General features: G+C 39.8%; 1 protein-coding gene across 1 annotated transcript in view; it reads left to right on the top strand.

Moving 5' to 3' along the window:
- Positions 1 to 15,304, top strand: part of TAFA1 (TAFA chemokine like family member 1) — a 533,669-nt gene extending 518,365 nt beyond the window's left edge. Inside the window, exons 5-6 of the transcript XR_006547226.2 lie at positions 11,746 to 12,372; positions 12,839 to 15,304. The gene's annotated coding sequence lies outside the window, so the exon portion shown is untranslated. The remainder of the gene's footprint in view (positions 1 to 11,745; positions 12,373 to 12,838) is intronic.
- Positions 15,305 to 22,421: the final 7,117 nt, after the last annotated feature.

Here is a 22,421-nt window from a genome sequence, read left to right as displayed (position 1 = left end):
AGCATCTACTATATATTGGAATGAATTTTTCAGTTCAGTTCAGTTCAGTCACTCAGTCATGTCCGACTCTTTGCGACCCTATGAATCGCAGCATGCCAGGCCTCCCTGTCCATCACCAACTCCCGGAGTTCACTCAGACTCATGTCCATCAAGTCAGTGATGCCATCCGGCCATCTCAACCTCTGTCGTCCCCTTCTCCTCCTGCGGAGCCCCAATCCCTCCCAGCATCAGAGTCTTTTCCAATGAGTCAACTCTTCGCATGAGGTGCCCAAAGTACTGGAGTTTCAGCTTTAGCATCATTCCTTCCAAAGAAATCCCAGGGCTGATCTCCTTCAGAATGGACTGGTTGGATCTCCTTGCAGTCCAAGGGACTCTCAAGAGTCTTCTCCAACACCACAGTTCAAAAGCATCAATTCTTTGGCGCTCAGCCTTCTTCACAGTCCAACTCTCACATCCATACATGACCACAGGAAAAGCCACAGCCTTGACTAGATGGACCTTTGTTGGCAAAGTAATGTCTCTGCTTTTGAATATGCTATCTAGGTTGGTCATAACTTTCCTTCCAAGGAGTAAGCGTCTTTTAATTTCATGGCTGCAGTCACCATCTGCAGTGATTTTGGAGCCCAGAAAAAGAAAGTCTGACACTGTTTCCACTGTTTCCCCATGTATTTCCCATGAAGTGATGGGACCAGAATGAATTTTTAAGGTTAACTTAATATATGTCCTACATATTATACCTTCTTTCTTCCCCCTGTGCTATGCAGCAGGTTCTCATTAGTTACCTACCTTACCTACCTTATACACAGTAGTGTATATATGTCAGTCCCAATCTCCCAGTTTATCCCCCCCTTATCCCTTGATGTCCATATATTTGTTCTGTATGTCTGTGTCTCTATTTCTGCTTTGCAAATAGATTCGTCTGTGCCATTTTTCTAGATTCCACATCGTTCAGTTCAGTCACTCAGTCGTGTCTGACTCTTTGCAACCCCATGGATTGCAGCATGCCAGGCCTCTGTGTCCATCACCAACTCCCGGAGTTCACTCAGACTCATGTCCATCGAGTCAGTGATGCCATCCAGCCATCTCATCCTCTGTTGTCCCCTTCTTCTCCCACCTTGAGTCTTTCCCAGCATCGGGGTCTTTTCTTTTTTTTAATTTATTTATTTTAATTGGAGGCTAATTACTTTACAATATTGTAGTGGTTTTGCCATACATTGACAGTATTCTTGCCTGGAAAATTACATGGACAGAGGAGCTCTGGTGGTCACAAAGAGTCGGACACAACAGAGCATGCACATAGACACAGAAAGTGTAATTGAACACATATTTGGCTGCTCACCAGTCAACAGACAGTAAATTGAGAAGCAAGCTTCAGTAGAGAAGAAACATGCTATGTTCAGAAAAATCCAGCAACTCTGAAGATGCTGCCCAACCCTAGTGACGATTTTTAAAGGGAAAAAGGGGAAACAGTTAATTATTAAGCAGGAAGTCAGAGTCTTCATCATTTTTCCATTGCATGCAGTCCTGTTGACTTACCCCAGTCTTACTTGGATGCTGTCTTGCTCGCATGGTCCACCTGTAATTGAATGTTCTCTTGTCCACATGGTCCACCTGTGCCCGCAGAGTCTACCTGCAGATTTACTAAGGGGAACCTAGGGGTAGAGAGTCAGTCATTCTTTAACTACTTAATTCTTCATTCTTATTCCTTTTAATCCAGGAAGGGAATCAACAAATCAGGTAAGGGGTTGTATTTATTTAGAAAAGCAGAAATCAGGAGCAGAGTTAAATGTTGCCTAATGAACTCATCTTTATGTTTAAGGTCTAAGCAAAACAAGGATGAGCAAACAGAAAAAGGGACCAAGGAGCTGCTTACAGAAGTAGATTCATTTCCAGGGGATAGAAAGGGGAATGGGAAAGCGACTGCTAATTGGTTGTTTGAGGCAGATGAAAACAGTCTGAAATTAGATTTTGGTGATGGTTGCACAACTAAAAACCATTGACATGTAAACAGTTTTAAAGTGGTGAATTGTATGAAATGCTAATTATGCCTCAATTTTTTAAGGGGAAAAAAATACAAAGATATTATTTTTTGTATCTGAGCTCAGTTCTGGGCTCAAAACACCATAAACGGATTTTCTGACGTACATTAATCTTCAGTGTGACATTACTAAGTCAATAGGACAGTAATTCTCCCTTGAGCAGGAGTATCTCATGCACTTCAGGGCGTACAGCCTTTCTCCTCCTTGCCCACCGCACAGTAATAGCAGCCCACAACCACTGTAACAGCCAAGAAATCACTGCGCAAATGCCCACATGATCCTTGAGAACAAGATACTGCCCTTGTTGAGAGCTGCAGTTGTAACAATAGTCAAACCAAAAACAATCAAATGCAAAAATAATCGAACCATATAAACATTTTGCACCGTGACTTTCTCGATTTCCAAACTGACAGTTAGTCGCCACTTACCATTACTTAGGGCTTCCCAGGTGGCCCTAGTGGTAAAGAACCCGCCTGCCAAGGCAGGAGATGTAAGACACCCAGGTTCGATCCCTGGGTTGGGAAGATCCCCTGGAGGAGGGTATGGCAACCCACTCCAGTATTCTTGCCTGGAGAACCCCGTGGATAGAGGAGCATGGCGGGCTATAGTTCATAGAGGGACAAAGAATCGGACATGACTGAAGTGACTCTGCACACGCCCACCATCACTTAGAGACTACTTCAAGGACTACTGAAGCTGTATTTGTTGGTGATTTCACCTGCGTCTCCTTCCCATTACATGTGATTTGTAAAACAGCCATGCAGAGTATACTCTCGCCCAGTGATCCATTAAATAAATTGCAGGATTCTGTTTGTTTGTTTTTTTGTTTTTCCTAAATTAATACTATTAGGATGTGTGGTATTTCTCAGAATTTGCAACAGCCCTTACAGTTCGATGATGATGTGTTTCTCAACTCATCATCAAGAAGGAACTCAGCAACTTTATAGTTCAATGGTGGTTTGAGGTAGAGGGTTTAAAAAAAAAAGGCTTCCCAGCTATTTAGGAAGTTTTTCTGTTCCTCAAAGATATTTTTTATTCTTACTTGATTTTGCATTTAAAACAGCAGTTAAGAGACCCTCCAGGCATAGACCGTGGTTTCAAATATGAATCTGAATAGCTGTTGGCAGAGTTGAAGCACCAGAGGCTGCTGGTGTCAAACACACACAGAGCAAAGAATTTTTTCAGGTTTTCGTTTCATGAATTGGCCCCTACCAAGTGCTGAAGGCTTAAAATCAGGATCTAAGTAATTCCCAAATCACGTTTTGGTACACAAAAGGAGATTTTTTAACAGTTTCAAGGAGAGTCTAAAATTCTCAAAATACCTCATTTTTATTTGCAATCTTTTTCAAAATAAAATACACCCCAGAGTAGGTTAGAAGGGCTGGGCGATGCAACCCAGACTTTCTCAAAAGTAATATCCCAGACTGCTGACCATGGACTGAAATCACTGTGAGAATGCTTTCTACAGTCTTCTTTGAACCATTGCCACTCGTGGGATTGGATTTTAATGAAATAGTTATTTGGCTTTAAACATTGGCTCTAGTTCCAAAGAGAGGAGAAAAGAAGGCATTTTACTTTAAAAAAAAAAAAAAAAGCCATTCTCTTCCTAAATACAATAGTGGACTTTTAAGTCACAATATGATTATCAGAACTAATCAACAATGATGTCATTAATATCAAAGAACAAGTCAGCGATATTTGTGCTCTTCTGATTGTCTTACAATTTTTCAGTAAAGTCTTGAGTCAAGATTCAAATAAGTCCCATCCATGACAATTGATTATAGATGTGATTTGCTTTAAACTAATCAAAGTGAGGGAGTTGGTGTGAACCAACACAGTGGATTATAGCCTGTTATATTTTCCCTTGATGAGAACCACCATCCATGAAGTTCATCAAAAAGCCCATTCCCTAGGATGGAGGAAGATTGAGAATGTGTTGCAGAGTAAGCACTTTATAGAGAGCAAATTGTATTTTCACAAACCCTTTTTAGTTGAGCAGAAGTAGGGAGACGATGGAAATAAAAGAAGACCCTTTAAAGAAAAAAATTGTTTCAGGTCAGACTAGCCTTTCCTGGAAGAGGATTAAGCCCCGTGATTGGTATCTTAACAATATCAAGCATTTTGCTCTAACCCAATAAACTGGATCTTTTTCCTGCTGACCAGAGACATAAAATAAGCATAATATCTTAACCGTGTTTCAAGCAGATGAGCTGCAATCCTAGTGTTTGAAATGGTCTGATGCTCTTCAACCATTACCTGTTTTCCTCCATCACAGTTCATGTTACACAGTATGGTTCGATGAGGTTGGGCGTAAGTGGGAATTTGCTGTTAAGTCAAGCAATGATATTGTTCTCTTGGCAAAGTAACGTTTACATAATAAAATGAAATCAAATGTTTCTCTTAATGATTCTTTAAAAGAAAAATTGGCTGGAAAAAAAAATAGCTGTGACAAATTAGTAGGAGGGCAAAGGTATTTCAGGAAAAAAATAACAACAGATGCTAGTAACATCTCTCCACATTCATTGCCTATGATTGAAGCTATCTCTTTTTGAGTTGTTTGGTCTTTTTTGCTCAAAGCAGCATACATTTATTATGTCAACTTCCATGGGTTAGAAGTACAGGTACAACATGACTGAGCTCTCTGCTTAAAGCCTCATAAGGCCAAAATCAAGATATCAGGCAGTGCTGACATTTTTGTTTGTTTAATTTTTATTAAAGCATGGTTGATTTACAGCGTTGTGTTAGTTTCAGGCACATAGCAAAGTGAATCAGCTAGTTACACGTATATATGTATCCACTCTTTTTTAGATTCCTTTCCCATATAGGTCACTGCAGAGTACTGAGTAGAGTTCCCTGTGCTATACAGTATATCCTTATTAGTTATCTATTTTACATATAGCAGTTTGTGTATGTCAATCCCAATCTTCCAATTTATCCCTCCCCTCACCTTATGCCCTGCTAACCATAAGTTTTTTACATCTGTAACTCTTATTTCTGTTTTGTAGATATATTCAGTTGTACCTTTTTTTTAGATTTCACATATAAGTGATGCATGATATTTGACTTTTTCTGTCTGACTGCAGTTAGTATGACAATGTCTAGATCCATCCATCTTGCTGCAAATGCCACTATTTCATTCTTTTTTTATGGCTGAGTCATATTCCATTGTGTGTGTATATGTATATGTGCGTGTGTGTGTATGTATGTATATAAAGGAATAGATATTTCTTTATTCCTCTGTTGATGAACTTTTAGCTTGCTTCCATGTCCAGGCTATTGTAAATAGTGCCTCAGTGAACATTGGGGTGCATGTATCTTTTCAAATTACAGTTTTCTCAGGATATGTGCCCAAGAGTAGAATAGATGGATCATATCGTAGCTCTAGTTTTAGTTTTCTTAAAGGAACTTCCATACTGTTCTCCACAGTGGCTGTACCAGATTACGTTCTGACGGACAGTGTAAGAGGGTTCCCTTTTCTCCACACCCTTTCCAGCATTTATTGTTTGTAGGTTTTTGGATGATGGCCATTCTGACTGATGTGCAGTGACACCTCATTGTAGTTTTGATTGGCATTTCTCTAATAATTAGTGATGTTGAGCATCTTTTCATGTGCTCTTTAGCTATCTGTCTTTTTTGAAGAAATGCCTATTTAGATCTTCTGCCCATTTTTTGATTGGGTTTTTGTTTTTGTTTTAATATTGAGCTGCATAAGCTGTGTGTATATTTTGGAGCTTAATCCCATATCATTTGCTTCATTTGCAAATATTTTCTCCCATACAGATGAGAGGATCAAACTATTGTCTCCTACCAGTGACCTCAGAGTTGCTTAACAGGCTGCACAGGAAGAAGCAGGTGCTGCAACAAACATGAAATACCTGAAGGAAAAGCTAAAAATGGAATCAACCAGGTTTTAACAGATAACTAGATATAGACATTTTTTACATCAAATACCTAGATCATGGGTCAACAAAATTTTTTCCATAATGAACCAGAAAGTAATTACGTTAGACTTTGCAGGCAGTTATTGATTTCTGCCATCAGAACATGAAAGGAGGCATAGACAATGCATAAATATCCCTATATAATTTATTTACAAAATCATTTACAAAAGCAAGCAACAGGCTAGATTTGGTGTACAAGTTATGGTTGGTAAACCTCTGATACAGATGATGACAGAAATCTTGCTTTCATGTGGGTATTTGCCACTTAGTTGCGGATATGAGAAGGAATGTGCAGGTTATAAATTATGTAATTGGCTCAGGTAGTAGGTCACAGCCCAGATATCTACAGGTTGACAACGTTCAGCTACATGAAGAGATGTAGGTGTGTATTTAAAGGTTGAAAGTGATGAAGACATAGCCAGGTAGAAAGACCTTTCTCTCCCAGTGGAAAGGGACCCTGTTACTCAGCTGTACCTGACTGTCACCATGTGGAAATGTCCAGCAGCTCCATCTCCCCTATTGGTTCAGTGAAATCTCCCGATTTCTGAATATCTGAATATTTAAATATGGAAAATAATTAAACATTTTTAGGACAATGGGAAAGCAAACAAATCTCAGGGCACCCAGAAAAGTGTTGAATAGACACATATTAGATTCTCAATAAATATGTGTTTGAAGGGCAAGAAGGAGAGGGAACCAAGAAGGAAAGAGAGATGGAGGCAGAGAGGCTGAGAGGGAAAACAAGCAAGGGGAAAGGCAGACAAAATGAAGAGACAAGTGGACAAAACCGTTCCTTAAACCACCAGTTTTCAAACTTTGGGCAAGAGGCTACGTCCTAGTCATTCATATATGGAATCTGCACAGGCCTGATGACACCATGTGCGTTAGAGGAGAGGTTTTATATTTCTTTAACTTAAATGATGTGTGCTATTTTCAACCTAGTAGGAAGGAAGTAAAGTGAAGACCAAGAGTCTGGAGAGAGAAATCTCGATTTTTGTTTATGCCCTGCACTGTGGGGCACACACCAGACTTCATCGTCAATGCCCATGTATTCTCTCCCTCACTGAACACGGGTCATCAGGGAGTTTTGTAGGAGCATCAGTGTGCAGTCAGAGTCCTGAGATTCTGATTTAGTGGATCCAGTATGATGCTCCGGCCTCGATTTTTTTTTTTTTTAATCACCCCATGTCATTCTCGAGTACAAAGTAGAGAATCACTAAACACTAAGGATTTATGTGGTGTTAGGAGGATAGTTGGGCATCCCAGCTGGCTCAGCATTAAAGAATCTGCCTGCCAATGCAGGAGACGCAAGACATACAGGTTTGATCCCTGGGTCAGGAAGATGCCCTGTAGTAGGAAATGGCAACCTAGATTTACAAAGAGCAGACAATACAGAATCCCTTCAGCTTGCCATTCTGGGATGTCTCCAACGTTGGTCTACATTGTGGAATTGAGTCATCCAGCAAACTCAGCAATTAACACAATTTCACTCCCCTATCCTTCCCAAAAGTACCATCTGACCTATGTCTTATTTCAGGGATCAGTCAACTACAATCCATTATGGGCTTTTGTATGGCCTAGAGGAGGAATGGCTTTTTACATATTTAAATGATTGAAAAAAAATTCTTGAAGAATAATGTTAGTGACCTACCAAATTAAAAGAAATTCAAATTCCAATCTATAGTGAAAGAAAGTGAAGTCGCTCAGTTGTGTCCGACTCTGCGAACCCATGGACTGTAGCCTGCCAGGCTCCTCCATCCATGGGATTTTCCAGGCAGGAGTACTGGAGTGGGTTGTCATTTCCTTCTCCAGGGGAAATTCCAATCTATAAATAAAGTTTTATTGAAACCCAGTCATGCCCCTTCATTTACATATAGCCTGTGGTTGTCTTTTCACTGCAAGGGCGGAGTTGAATCACTGCAACACTAACTGTGTGGACTGCAAAGTCCAGCATATTTACTATCTGACCCTTTACAGAAAACCTTTGCCCATCCCTGTCTTGGAGAGTATAGACTCTTTGATGTGAAAAGACTAACAAATATAGCATCTTGAACATCTTGGTAGGTTAACCCAGCAAGCGTTTATCTTCCCCATATGTCACAGAGTCCTCCCATGTGGCATCATGATTCTTAACCTTTTTGTGCCTCGGACATTTTGGGAAGTCTGGTGAAGTCTGTCAACCCTTTTTCAGGATAATAATTTTCAAAAACATAAAATAAAATATGTAGAATTTAAAGAAAAATACATTAAAATTCAATAATCAAGATATTTTAAAATGTGACATAATATATATGCTTCACTACTAAAGAATTAAATAACAAAATCTGGCAACAGGTTCAACAACTATAATAACTTTAAAACAGTAGTAAGTGTAAAACACTTTTGAAATATCTGCAACAAATAAGTGATATGAAAAATCTGTGATTTATCCAGGTGACAGTCATAGGGAGTATTTAAATCATTGTGGTTATTTGCCTACATTCATAATAGAAGGAGATACTAAATTTAGGTTAGAGTTTCATGAAAATAGGGATGTAATATTTTTCTAGCCATAAACTCCTCGAATTTTAGCCATAAACTCCTCGAATTTTATCCATAGATCAAGCAACCAGGGACTCAACATTATAAATTTCTGAGAGGCTCTACCATTTCTGAGACAATAGAAACATCTATTTGAAACTCTGCTTTCCACCAGCAGGCAGGGAAGAGAGAGCAAGCATAGGGCAGTCCTAAAAATGGTAGAAAATACAACAGCCCGCATTTCATGAAGCAGAACTCCAGTTTATTGGAGATTCCAGCAGAACCTACCTGACTGCAAGAGAGGCTAGGAAATGCATCTCAGGATGTGCCCAGGAAGGAGGGGAGACCCACTTGGTCAACCCTCAGCTGATCTCCACCACAGCATCTTCTCCAGAGTATAAAACACCACAGACTGACTGGCTTAAGTAACAGATTTATTTTCTCACAGTTCAGGAAGCTAGAAGTCCCAGATCATGGTGCTGCCTTTTCAGTTCCTGGTTGATAACCCACCTCCTGGTTTGTAGATGGCCCCCTTCTCACTGTGTCCATACATGGAGAAGGGAGAACACTTTTTGGTGTCTCTTATTAAAAGGATGCTAATCCTATGGGTTCAGGTCCCCACCTTTAGGACCTCATATAATTTCATTGCTCCATAAAGGCCCTATCTCCAAATGCAGTCCCACTGAGGGGTTAGTCCTTTGAGGATAAATTTCGGGAGAAATTCACATTTAAGTCCACAGCAGAAAACATGCCAAGTTCTCCTTTAAGACTCAGAGAAAAGAGGCTGTTTTGTTCAGAGTCTTCCTGGTGGCTTGATCTCAATATGGTAAACAGCTCCACGTTTTTCCATTTTCATGTTTTATCCCGAAGCAACAGAGCATTACATTAATTGACTTGTCTTATTAATTCAGTAAGCTGCTTCCAGGATGAAATGCTTAGCTATGCTTGCTTGTTTGGGGTCCTTTTTGGTTGTTGGGAGAAAGCTTCAAGGCTCAAGCCGTTCTGTTTTTCACAGTCACTGAAAATTTTTATGCACTGGTGCAGATTCACCACATTTGGAATTACTATGAACTTCTAGTTTCTCATTATATTATAATTTAATTCACACTTTTTAGTATGATAAGAAAGTATTGGGTAGTTCACATATTGTAGTGGGATATTTGCTCATAGACAGTTAATATTGTGCTTTAGCATTAAAGGGAATTTAATGCAGCAAATTTGACAGCTTCAATTAAAGCTGATGGAAGCGCTCGTGTCACAATACTAACTGCAGCCTAAAACAGCGGAATAAGGACTTCGCTCAAATACTTTTTTGAAAATGAAATTAGGAAATCAACCAAGTAGAAAGTGAAAACTTTCTACAAATACAGGGGGAAATCTAGATATTTAATTATCAAATCATTACATTGTACACCTTAAACTTAACACAATGTAACATGGCAATTATATCTCAATAATCTGAGGTTAGGGGGAAAGTATAGATATTTAGGCTTCCCTGATGGCTCAGAGGATAAAGCATCTGCCTGCAATGCAGGAGACCTGGGTTCGATCCCTGGGTTGGGAAGATCCCCTGGAGAAGGAAATGGCAACCCACTCCAGTATTCTTGCCTGGAGGATCCCATGGACAGAGGAGCCTGGCGGGCTACAGTCCACTGGGTCGCAAAAAGGCAGACACGACTGAGCGACTTCACTCACTCACTCACTCATAGATATTTAAGAGGCTAAAATCTTTCAAGAGTTAAAATAAATCTTGATAGGAACTTATTTATTAAAAGACTTCCCAGACTTATATTGTTGAATTTCTTTTTCCCCAAAATCCTTTGATACAGTACCAGAACAGTACAGATGGGTGCCTAATGTGTGTTTTTAATGAAATCTCTATTGATGATGATAAATATGTTATTTTGTGAAACACATGGATAGGTACTAAAGCATGGCAAAAGGATGTTTTTAAAAGTTGTTAGCAATTTAGACACCAATCTCAAGGACAATTGGAAATTTACATTAGTATTATAAAAGCAGCATTTTAAAGCAAAACTAAAGACAATCTCATCTTAACACAAGGACACAGATGTGCATGTGTTTTTCTTTGCAAAGAGGCAATTGAACAAAAGGTTTTTGCAAAAATCCAAAAAGATTTAAAATACTTATTCTACACTATGTTTGATATATAAAGTCTACAAAGCAGTTCACACCTAGACAAGTGGGTTTAATACAAATAAATATTCATGGCCCAATGCCCACTTAAGCCTGGAACAAAATGTTGAAGTAACTAAATATTATTTTAATCTTTCCTCCAGTGTATTGTACCAAACCTTGATGCAAATTAAAGGTTAATGCAATGCATTAGGTAAAAGGGTTTTTATTGCATAGAATTGACTTTCAAACAGGTTTTCCAGTACTAATATTAGGAGAACTGATAATGACAAAAAATACAAAGTCAGTAGCTTGGACTTGCAAATCTTATGTGGTCTTCTGTTAGCTGTAGAATTTCACAAACCACTTCCTTGCTTCCACATAATACATAGCAAAAGAACTGAAAACATGTGAATCCGTGCATTCATTTGTTCATGTGAACATTTATTCACTCATTCAAAATTCATTCATTTATTCAACAAATACTTCTTGAATAATTACCTTGCAGCAGGTTTTTCCCCATTCATTTATTTAATAGCACTTTTTTAACCCATATATTTCAGGAATACATTCCCTGAGAAAAAATAATTCAAACAATAGAGACCATATAAGGGAAAAAAGTCTAAAATCTCCCTTCACTCTTCCCAGTGCCACAGATTTCACCAGAACTAACCAAACCTAGATCAAGAGACAACAACCAGTAAGCCTGGAGGATTTTACTTTTATATAATTCATGAGCTAAAAATGTTTTTTTTTATTTTTGCAATTTGAAAGAGTTGTTTACAAACAAATGCATGAATAATATCCAACAGAAACTGTTAGATGACCTGCAGAGTCTAGAATATAGTCTGGCCCTTTACAGAAAAAAATGTTTGCCTACTGGCATAGACTTTCAGACCTTTCTCCTAGCGTATATCTGCATGTGTACATATATAAAAACACAAATAGACACACAGAAATCTAGAGTTTTGTTTTTCCATTTATTTATAGAAGAGAAGTTGTATTTATTTGTTCATTGCATTTGCTACTATTTTTTTACTGAATAGTGTATCTCTAAGATGGTTCTATGTCAGTATATTTATCTCAATTTCTCTTTTTTTAACTCCTAGCAGTATTTCATACCTGTTTCCTGTTCCCTGCATCTATAAAGCCATTGGCCCCTCTTCAATTTGGAGCAACAAATTCTCTGAAGACTCTCCCATACACGTCCTCAGTTTATGTCTCAAATATGTGTCCTTGTCTTCCATTTTAATCATCCATCCATTTATTTATTCATTCTACACATTTTTTGGACACATAGTATGTATCAGGTACTCTTCCAGCTGTTGTGGATTCAATAGTGAATCCAAAATTCCTACTTCATAAAATTTAATTTAACTTTCTAGTAGAAGAAACAGAACCCGCTAGTGAAAAATAATATGAAGCAGGGAAGGAAATGTCAAACAGTAGGGCTTGAAATTTAGATCAGGTGGCCGTACATGCCCTCCATGCAACAGTGACTTGAGGAAAGACCCTTGGGGAACAAGGGTGCTGACCCTGAGGATACATGAAGGGAGACATTCTGGGATTGAGGGAGTGGCAAGTGGAAAGGCCCTGAGATGGAAGAATGCTTGGTGAGTCCAAGGAAGAACAGAAGTAACAGGAAGAGCAGCGGGCCAGAAGCAAAGAGAAAGCGTTGATGGTTTCATGCAGCATGGTGACCAAGCTCGTGATCGGAAAAGAGGAGTGGAGATGAGGTTAGTAGGTAATAAGAATCTGCATTATGTGGGTTAAATTGTGGATTATTATGAAGACCTGGGGTTTGACTCCAAATGAGGGGGAGCTGTGGAGTGTATTGAACAGAAGAGTAATGAGGTCTAATTCTCTTTGAAACAAAGTTACTCTGGTTGCTTTGTTGAAAGTAGATTAAAGAGGCTAAAATACAAGGATAGAAGCAGTTAGACCAGTTAGGAGGCTATGATCATAATCTAGGTGAGATATGCTCGAGGCCAGGAATCGGGGGGCCTTGAAAGGGAGTGTATTATGGAATAAATGTTTGTGTCCCCCACCATACAATTCATACATTGAAATCTTAACCCACCAGTTTTGGTATTTGGAGATAGAGCCTTTGATTAGGGATAGATCATGTCATGAGGATAGGGGGCCTCGTGATAGATTTTAAAAGGAGGAAATACTAAATGAGTCTCTCTCTCTGCACATCAGCGTGTGAGATACGCTGCAAAGGCCACCATCTGCAAACCAAGAAGAGGGCCCTCAGCAAGCACCAGTTCTATCAGCATCTTGATCTTAGACAACCAAGACCCCAGAACTGTGAGAAATAAATGTTTGCTGTTGAAGCCACTGGTCGATGGTAATCTGCTATAGCACCCTGAACAGAAGAAGACAGGGTAGTTAAGAAACAGAGGCTATAAGAAGCCATGGAGGAGAAAAACCAGTTTTGCGACTCCAACATACTGACCCATATGTAACACTCTCATTCCAAAAATAAAACAAAATTAAAAGTATGTTACAAGATGAATTTTCAACTCTCAAAAACAGGCCAAAGGCAGCCTAAAAAGTAAATCTTAATGTCTGAGATCACACCTTATGTGTGTAAATATCCTTAAGGTAGGGCTTTATTACTTATTTTAAGATCAAGGCTATGTTCTGGTGAAGCATCATCTTAAAAGTTTATTTGTAAGCCCCATTGTGAAAACAGTGAAACTAGGAGAAGGAAATGTTTTCCTTTGCAACTACTCCAGGAAAGAATCCAGTAATATGTGTGCAACTTTTTTTAACAGAAAAAATAAAGAGTTTGAGCATATGCCAAAGAACAAGGAGATCCCCAGAGCATAAGGCTGTTTGGCAACAGATATGAGTAGATGAGGTCAGAGCCTAAGGAACAGCAGAGCCAGAAGTGGTCATGAAGGCTCTTGGCTAAATCCCAAGGGTCTATTTTCAGCAGGTTGGGATAGCTCTGGTGGTCACTCCAGCATCTTCTCTTCTTGCGGGCTTGACTCCCTCAAGTTGTCAGTGGAGGCCACATTCCAGCATCCTTCCATTTCTCCACCTGAAGGGTGTTCCCTTTTTCTGTCTCCCAACAAATTCAGAAAGTTGAGGAGAGTTCCACTGAGTTGAATGGCTTCTCAGAGGCACAGTCTCAGGGGCAAATTCTAAGTCAAGAGTCCCAAGAACATTGTGGAGAATCTGAAATTCAGAAGGTTCTGTGCTTTAAGTTGGACTTTATATACCTTTAAACAATACTGATGCTTGTATACAGAAACTGGACTTAGTATATACTAACATGAGTAAGATCATTCTTAAGTGTGAGGCACAATGAGGTTAGAAGATATCCAGACAATTATTATTTAATTTCTGTTTCTAAGGAAAAAAGGTCCAAAATGTATTTCAAACTTTGGGGGGGAAAAAAAACTAGTAATAATTTTAAATATAGTAACACTCTTCATACCACTGTATATATTGATTGGATTCTTTTGGTTACTAATGATAGAAAAAATGACTCAAATTAACTCAGAAAGAAAGTGTATTGGCTCATCTAGCTGTGAAGTCCAAGAGTGGACACAAACATAGAAGAAATTTACATGTTGGGTATGGCAGATTCCAGGGCCTCAGATGATATTCAGCTGCTTTTCTTTCTCCACCTCTAGTTTTATTTCCAGTATGCGTTGGCCTCATTTTCATTCAGCTATCATGTAATTTGATAGATCACAGACAAAATCATACAGAAAGTAGGAGGACTAGTCTCCCAAAGAAAGTGGAACTGAGAACACAAAAACTTTTGTCTGCTATAACTGTATTTCTTTTTTTTATTGAAGTATAATTGATTTACATTATTATATTAGTTTCAGATGTATAGCACAGTGACTGAATACTTTTATAGATTATATTCCATTTAAAGTTATTAAAAATAATGGCTTTATGTCCCTATGCTGTACAATATATCCTTGTAATTTATCTATTTTATACAGAGTCATTTGTATCCCTTAATCCCATATCCCTATTTTGTTCTGCCCACTGATAACAACTAGTTTGTTTTCAATATCTGTGGATTAATTTCTGTTTTGTTATATCCATTTGTTCGTTGTTGGTTTTTTTTAAGATTCTACATGTAAATAATTCAGTCAGTTCAGTTCAATTGCTCAGTCAATTCCCGTAACGTGAGGGTTTTCCATCCATCTCCTGCCTTACCCATTCCACATAACAGCCCAAGTCTCTATCACTGCATCTTCTGCACCCATGAGGGCAGATACTCCCTCTGATGCACTTTTAGAAAGCAAAAGTTGACTATGTTTATTTCCTGTACCGAGACAAACAGCAGTCTCTGTCACCACCAGTAGTTATGATAGGGTTCATTTCTAGCCAGTGAATTTAATTGGCTATATTTCTAGAGTGCCAGCATCAGCAGAGCTTCGCCAGTTTATCAATGACTGTTATTTCATCCACTGAATGAAATCCACCAGCCAAAAAGGGCATAAATCCACAGCAATAAAGACATTCAGTGGTTAAATAGTCTCTAGCATGTATGACTGCTTGATTGCACAATGAGCTCATAGAGAAACTGTTACACTGAACACTGGCACTTATGTGGATCTCAGAAGAATGGGGCTCAATAGACAGAGTGAGGGTCTTCATGGAGCCTTAATTTACTTTTTAAGGACCCAAGGGCTTCATCAAAAGATAGCTTCACTTATGAGAGTGTTCCACAGAGATACAAGTGAAATTTTACAGCAGGTAAAGCAATAGCCTTTGGCATTAGAAAAGCTTGGGCTTGAATTCTCTCTCCACTCCTTGCTTCTTGGGTAACCTCGGGCAAGTCACTTAATCTTTCTGAGCAGACATACCTCTTTCTGTATATTGAAGGTAATGATGTACCAAGTCATAGGGTTCTTGGGATCATTAAATTAGATAACCTTCAGAAAGTAATTAGCACAGTGCCTGGCACAAAGGAAGCACTCAAGAAATTTCCCTCCAACAAATTTCTTCCATTCCTGCACTCCTTGGAGCCAAACAAGCTGTCTCTCTAAATACATACCCAAGTTTATTATGGCCCTCACTCAAAGATCTCTCCTGGCTTCCTAGCTACCCGGTAACATTGAAAGTCCTTAAGATAACATACAGGCATTCACAGTCTATTCCTCTGCTATCCTTTCAGCCTCACATCTAGATTCTTCTTCAGTTCAGTCGCTCAGTCGTGTCCGACTCTTTGTGACCCCATGAATCACAGCATGCCAGGCTTCCCTGTCCATCACCAACTCCCGGAGTTCACTCAGACTCACATCCATCAAGTCAGTGATGCCATCCAGCCATCTCATCCTCTGGCGTCCCCTTCTCCTCCTGCCCCCAATCCCTCCCAGCATCAGAGTCTTTTCCAATGAGTCAACTCTTCGCATGAGGTGGCCAAAGTACTGGAGTTTCAGCTGTAGCATCATTCATTCCACAGAAATCCCAGGGCTAATCTCCTTCAGAATGGACTGGTTGGATCTCCTTGCAGTCCAAGGGACTCTCAAGAGTCTTCTCCAACACCACAGTTCAAAAGCATCAATTCTTCGGCGCTCAGCCTTCTTCACAGTCCAACTCTCACATCCATACATGACCACGGGAAAAACCATAGCCTTGACTAGATGGACCTTTGTTGGCAAAGTAATACCTTGCATGTTTTACTGCACCCATAGCAAACTCTTCACTGTACCCCACTTGCTCACAGTATGATGCCTTCTCTATTCTCTCCCCTTTGCCTGGAATGCTTTTATGGAGAGCTCAAGGCTTTATTTAGTCAAGGATCACCTTATTAGCCTATATTTAATAAGTGCATATTGTATGCCCAACACCATGATTATCTCTATGATGTGATACTATTATTAGAAATAAGAAGAAATATGAGACTTGGCAAAGTGGAACTCAGCAAAGTGATCTAGGGATACATGTCCAGGAAGTGGCGGAGTGAGAATTCAAATCAGGGCATTCTGACTCCAAAGTAGCTGTATTAGTTTGCCATTACTGTTGTCCCAAGTAGCCACAAACTTTGTAGCTTAAAGCAACGCATACTTGTTATTTTCCAGTTCTAGACATTAAAAGTCCAAAATGAGTAGTAATAGGTTCAAATCATAGTGTCCATGGTGTCAGCAGGCTGTATTCCTTCTGAAAGCTCTAGAGGAGATCTGTTTCCTTGGCATTTCTAGATTATAGGCACTGCCTTTGTTTCTTGGCTCTTGACCTCTGATTCCATCTTCAAAGCCAGCAGTCATGGTAATTATTTCCTTGGTGGCTCAGATGGTAAAGAATCTGCCCGCAATGCAAGATTCAATCCCTGGGTCAGGAAGATGCCCTGGAGAAGGGAATGGCAACCCACTCCAGTATTCTTCCCTGGAGAATTCCATGGATGGAAGAGCCTGGTCAGCTATAGTCCATGGGATCACAAAGAGTTGGACACAACTGAGCAACTAACACGCACACATCAAAATATCAGGTTGTACACCTTAAATATATACAATTATCCTTTGTCAAATATACCTTAATAAAGCTGGAAAAGAAATATTTTTTTAAAACTTTGCAAGCAAACTGTAACTACTACTGCAATAGAGAGGAAAACAAAAACCACATCAGCTCGGATTGTTTCGTTCTGCATTGTATCTATAGTGAATAATCTGTGTTTACTATTAGTAAGCTATACATATATTTTTATAAATCTGATTGACATTTAGGTATTTTATAAAACACAACAAATGCCAGAGAAAATTAAATTTAAACCTCACACCCTCAAAAAATGGAAAATTTGAGCACACCTATGCTGTAGGGATTTATGAAAATTAGATGAGATTTATGAAGAGCTTAACTTAAGATCTAGCAAATTCTTTGCATCAAAGAAATGCTAACTAGCTAGCTATAATTATCATTTAGGATAATCCTTTGCTTTTTTATATTAAAAAACAGCCCATTATGCAATATAACAGAATAACATTTCAAAGTGTTTACCAAAGTCCTACTGACTACTTCCCAGTGCAGATACCAACCATCCATTTTAGGAGTCACATGGAGGAACACCAGTTGTAGAACTTACACAATTTACTACTGAGAGCAAAGGTGACATCCTTAGCTCTCAGTGGTGGAAAGAATGAATAGGAAAAGATGTTTTCTTCCTGCCCCTGGATTCTATAAAAGATCCTCTAAGCTATAGACAGAAAAAAAGAATTTGGATGAGAAGAAGGACAAGACATTCCAGAGGCCATTTACTCTGTCTCTCCTTCTTGGAATAAGTCCTGGTGAAGAAGAGTGGAGACAAACTCACAGTTGATTTTAATTTGGGGTCTGGAATAGAGAAGACTGGTACCCTGCCAATTCTCTCTCAAACTCTGGTCATTAATAGTCTCAAAGACTTGAAAGTAAGTGTCAGGGGAAAGTAGCTCCGCATCTCCTGTGGACCTCCAAAAGATGAAGGACAGCAATCAGACCATTAGGAGAGATCCTAGAAGACTGAGGTTAGACAGAAAGAGCTGAATGAGCCTGGAGTCAAGAGTATGAAAATTGGGAATGACCTGAAGGCATAAGGAAGAGAGTTACAGCTGCTGCTGCTGCTAAGTCACTTCAGTCGTGTCCGACTCTGTGCGACCCCATAGATGGCAGCCCACCAGGCTCTGCCGTCCCTGGGATTCTCCAGGCAAGAACACTGGAATGGGTTGCCATTTCCTTCTCCAATGCATGAAAGTGAAAAGTGAAAGTGAAGTCATTCAGTCATGTCCAACTTTTTGCAACCCCATGGACTGCAGCCTATCAGGTTCCTCTGTCCATGGGATTTTCCAGGCAAGAGTACTGGAGTGGGGTGCCAATGCCTTCTCCAAGAGTTACAGCAAACCTTGCTTATCTCAAGGGACAGAGTTGCTAGAAGCCAGTGACCATAAGCTGTGATAGGTGAAGTGCAAAAACATAGACTGGACAGCACACCCCAGACTCAGGCAAAATACATTTTGCATATTTAAAAGCTCTAACAAAATATCAAGATATAATACGTCTAAGATCTGGCATCTTACATCACCTGTCTTAACCCTGGGACATATACTGAATTGGAGGAAGGAGGGAACGTCAAGATGGTTGTATGAGATTTTCTCAATGATCCTGAGTTTCAGCCCAGAAGTAACTTAAATAAAAATCACTGAACTGGACTGACAAAATACTGAAAAGTGTTAAGCTAATTTTTCTCTCTGGGGAAGTCTTAAGTCATAAAATCAGAAAGTTTCATAGAAGTAAAGTTCATTTTTGCACACCTGAGATAATCACCATAAATTGATTACCCACCAATATCTGCCTTTCAGTAACTCATTTGCTCAAGCTGAATAAGGGAGACTTCACTAAAGTAAACACACTTGTGACAACTGTGTTTAAAAGAGCTTAGGTTGCATTTTATGTTGTGTATTCCATTAGCAGGGCCAGGGGCACTGGATTACTGAAAAGACCCAGGGTGGGGTGTGTGATTTAGTGCATAGTCCTTGCTTGGTAAAGTATGACAAGTAGAATCTGCTAAATTAATCACCATTTATTCAGGTGCTGCTCCTCAGATGAAGAAACAGAGAAGAGTGAAGGGGTGAGAGGGGTAATTGTCCGTGTGCTGCCCTGGAACCTTGGTGACCTGTTCTAGAAATCAAAGTGCTTACTGCATAGCTCAAGGTTTGGCAATTTTTTGCAGAGGATTATGTCTTAGTCAGTTTGGGTTGCTATAACAGAATATCCTAGACTGGGTGGCTTGTAAACAATAGAAATTCATTTCTCACAGTTGTGGAGGCTGGAAGTCCAAGATCAGGTGCCAGTATGGTCAGGTGAGGGTCTTCTTCTGGGCAGCAGACACTTTCTTGTATCATGGCAAAAGGGGCTAGGGAGCTCTGTGGAGCCTCTTTTATAAGGAGGTTAGGATTTATTTCCACACATAAATTTAGGCAGAACACAAACATTCAGACCATAGCAGGCCAGATAGTGAATATTTTAGGCTTTGTGAATTATAACATCTCTTCCGCAACTCCTCAACCTCTCCACTATAGCATGAAAACAACCACAGACAATAAAGGAGTGTGGCTGGGTCTGAATAAAACTTCATTTACCAACAAGAAAAAAAATTGGATTTGGCTCACAAGTTACACTTTGCCAACCTCAAGTCTAGCTTATCTGCCCCAAAGTACAGCCAGTTGACAACAACATGGGCATACAAATGACCTTGCCCAATGGATAAATGTAACAGATACAGAAAGCAGGGGTATTTTTGGTTTTGTTTCATGGCCTCCTTAGGATCTGTTTCCATTAATGTCCTTTGGGAACCACCCTTACCCTACCTTCAGCCCACACGATTTTGTTTAGACTGGACTCTTAGGCTCATGGATAGAGAATGGGATCCAAATCTAACCAATAAACACACCTAGCCTCCTAGCCTCCTAGCCTCCTAGGATTGATGCAGAGATTGGAAAGAGATCCCAACTTGTCCAATCAGGATGAGACTTGTGGTGTGTTCAATCAGGAAGAATTCTTCCAAAGCAGACCCAGAGACAAAGATTTCAGTGTGAATTTTTTTTTTTTTTTTTTTTTTTAAGAAGCAGTCCCAGGAGACACTTGGTGTTATCTAGCAAGTTACAACTGAGGGAACTTGGAGCTTCATCCTATTGAGGGGTTCTGGGAGTTAGTGTAGAGCAGGAGCCTCAGAGGCAGCCCACACCAGGGTACATCAGTACCCCTCAGTCACTGGTTAAGGGTTACTCTTCAGGGGGTTCATCCCTGCTCCTTCTTACCTGCCCTGAACACTAGCACAGTGGCTGTTTCAGCCACAAAAGGATGACCTCAGGCAAGAGGTACAGATTCTAGGATGTGGAAGTCAAGGCTTACTGCACTGAAGTAAGCCCTGAGAGGGAATTTCATGGAGGTCCTACATCTTTTGCTACCAGAGAATTTCATTAGAACCCTTTATGAAGAAACTGGGGATTATTTGACCTAGTTAGAGCCTCTGAATCACACTGCACCAAAGTCATTTCATGGGCATTTTAGTTACATGAGCCAACAAGTTCCTTAATTGCTTAAATGGTTTGAGTCAGATTTCTTCTGTATGAATCAAGAAGGACTAAAAAAATTACATGGGAACTTGGGTCACAAAGTGTTGGACACAACTGAGTGACTAAACTACCACCACCATGTACAGTAAGTAGATTACAAAGATGGATGTACTAATATTGATTCACTGCTCATTGTCATGATTTTCAGGGGGCTATAGAATTCCTAACATTACAGGTTGGAGAAGGCAATGGCACCCCACTCCAGTACTCTTGCCTGGAAAATCCCATGGACAGAAGAGCCTGGTAGGCTACAGTCCATGGGGTCGTGAAGAGTCCAACATGACTGAACAACTTCACTTTCACTTTTCACTTTCATGCATTGGAGAAGGAAATGGCAACCCACTCCAGTGTTCTTGCCTAGAGAATCCCAGGGACGGGGGAGCCTGGTGGGCTGCCGTCTATGGGGTCACACAGAGTTGGACACGACTGAAGCAACTTAGCAGCAGCAGCAATATTATAGGTATAGATATATTAGGTATGGATTATATACATCATCTGTATTAAATATACACGTATCATATATATCACCTATGCTGTCATATGCTTAGTCATTTCAGTCATGTCTGACTCTTTGCAACCCTATGGACTATAGCCCGCCAGGCTCCTCTGTCCATGGGGATTCTCCAGTCAAGAATACTGAAGTGGGTTGCCGTGCTCTCCTCCAGGGGATCTTCCCAACCCTGTGATTGAAGCCAGGTCTCCTGCATTCCAGGCAGATTCTTTACCATCTGGGCCACCAGAGATGCACAAGAAATCTGGAGTGGGTAGCCTGTCCCTTCTCCAGGGGATCTTCCTGACACAGGAATCAAACTTGGGTCTCCTGCATTGCAGGCGGACTCTTAACCAGCTGAGCTACTAGGGAGGCCCCTAAATCATCTATATTTATGTCTATATCTGTATCTATATATACAGGGGTGTAGTGCTATATTCAGGAAAAAGCTATACACATATGTTGAGTTTTAAGAGTTAAGAAAGCCTACAATGTAGGATCTCAGAGAAAGGTCACCAAATCACCACAATCCTTTCATTTATCCACATGATGAAAACCCATGAGTATCGGCTTCCATGAAAAGACACAGCAGTGCAGAGTTTCCCAGCGGATTCTCAGGAACTGTTTAATGAAAGTGATCAATGTCTGTTCCTCAGGAGAACTTATTTTTGTCCACAATCTCTGTGCTTGAGCTTTCTCTCTCTCATTCTCTCTCTTCTATTTGCTCAATGGAATTAAAGGATTAGAGTTGAGATGGTCAGGACAAATAGAAGAGGATCCGAAGATAATAAGACCAGAAAAACCAAATGTAGTCTTTCAGAGAAAGTCAGAATGTTAAGGGAGTAAGCAAAGAATGACATATGCTTATGAGAGTGGGAGAAGGGTCCAGAAAAACAAAATATTAAAAGAAAAAAAAATTTGTAATGCCTGGAGCATACAGCCCCCCCCCCCCTTTTTGTGTGTTCTCGGGAAAAAATGGAATATATTTCTATTATATTTTTGTTTGAACTGGTATTTCATGTAATGTGATTCTCTGCTGATCTGTGCTTACTTAGGCTAAGGTGGCTTGTGAAATCCTTTATAATCTGTGATCTGTGTGGTTCAGTCTTTGCTGTCCACTTATTTAGGAGTCACAATTCAAAAGCCTACAAGTAGACTAAGATGGATTCCTTTCACTCATTCCACATTTCTCTTGAACAACCTCTATGGCAGC

Source organism: Bubalus bubalis, chromosome 21 (genome assembly GCF_019923935.1).
Source record: "Bubalus bubalis isolate 160015118507 breed Murrah chromosome 21, NDDB_SH_1, whole genome shotgun sequence".
Lineage (NCBI taxonomy): Eukaryota > Metazoa > Chordata > Mammalia > Artiodactyla > Bovidae > Bubalus > Bubalus bubalis.
This window is presented reverse-complemented; position numbering and strand designations above follow the sequence as displayed.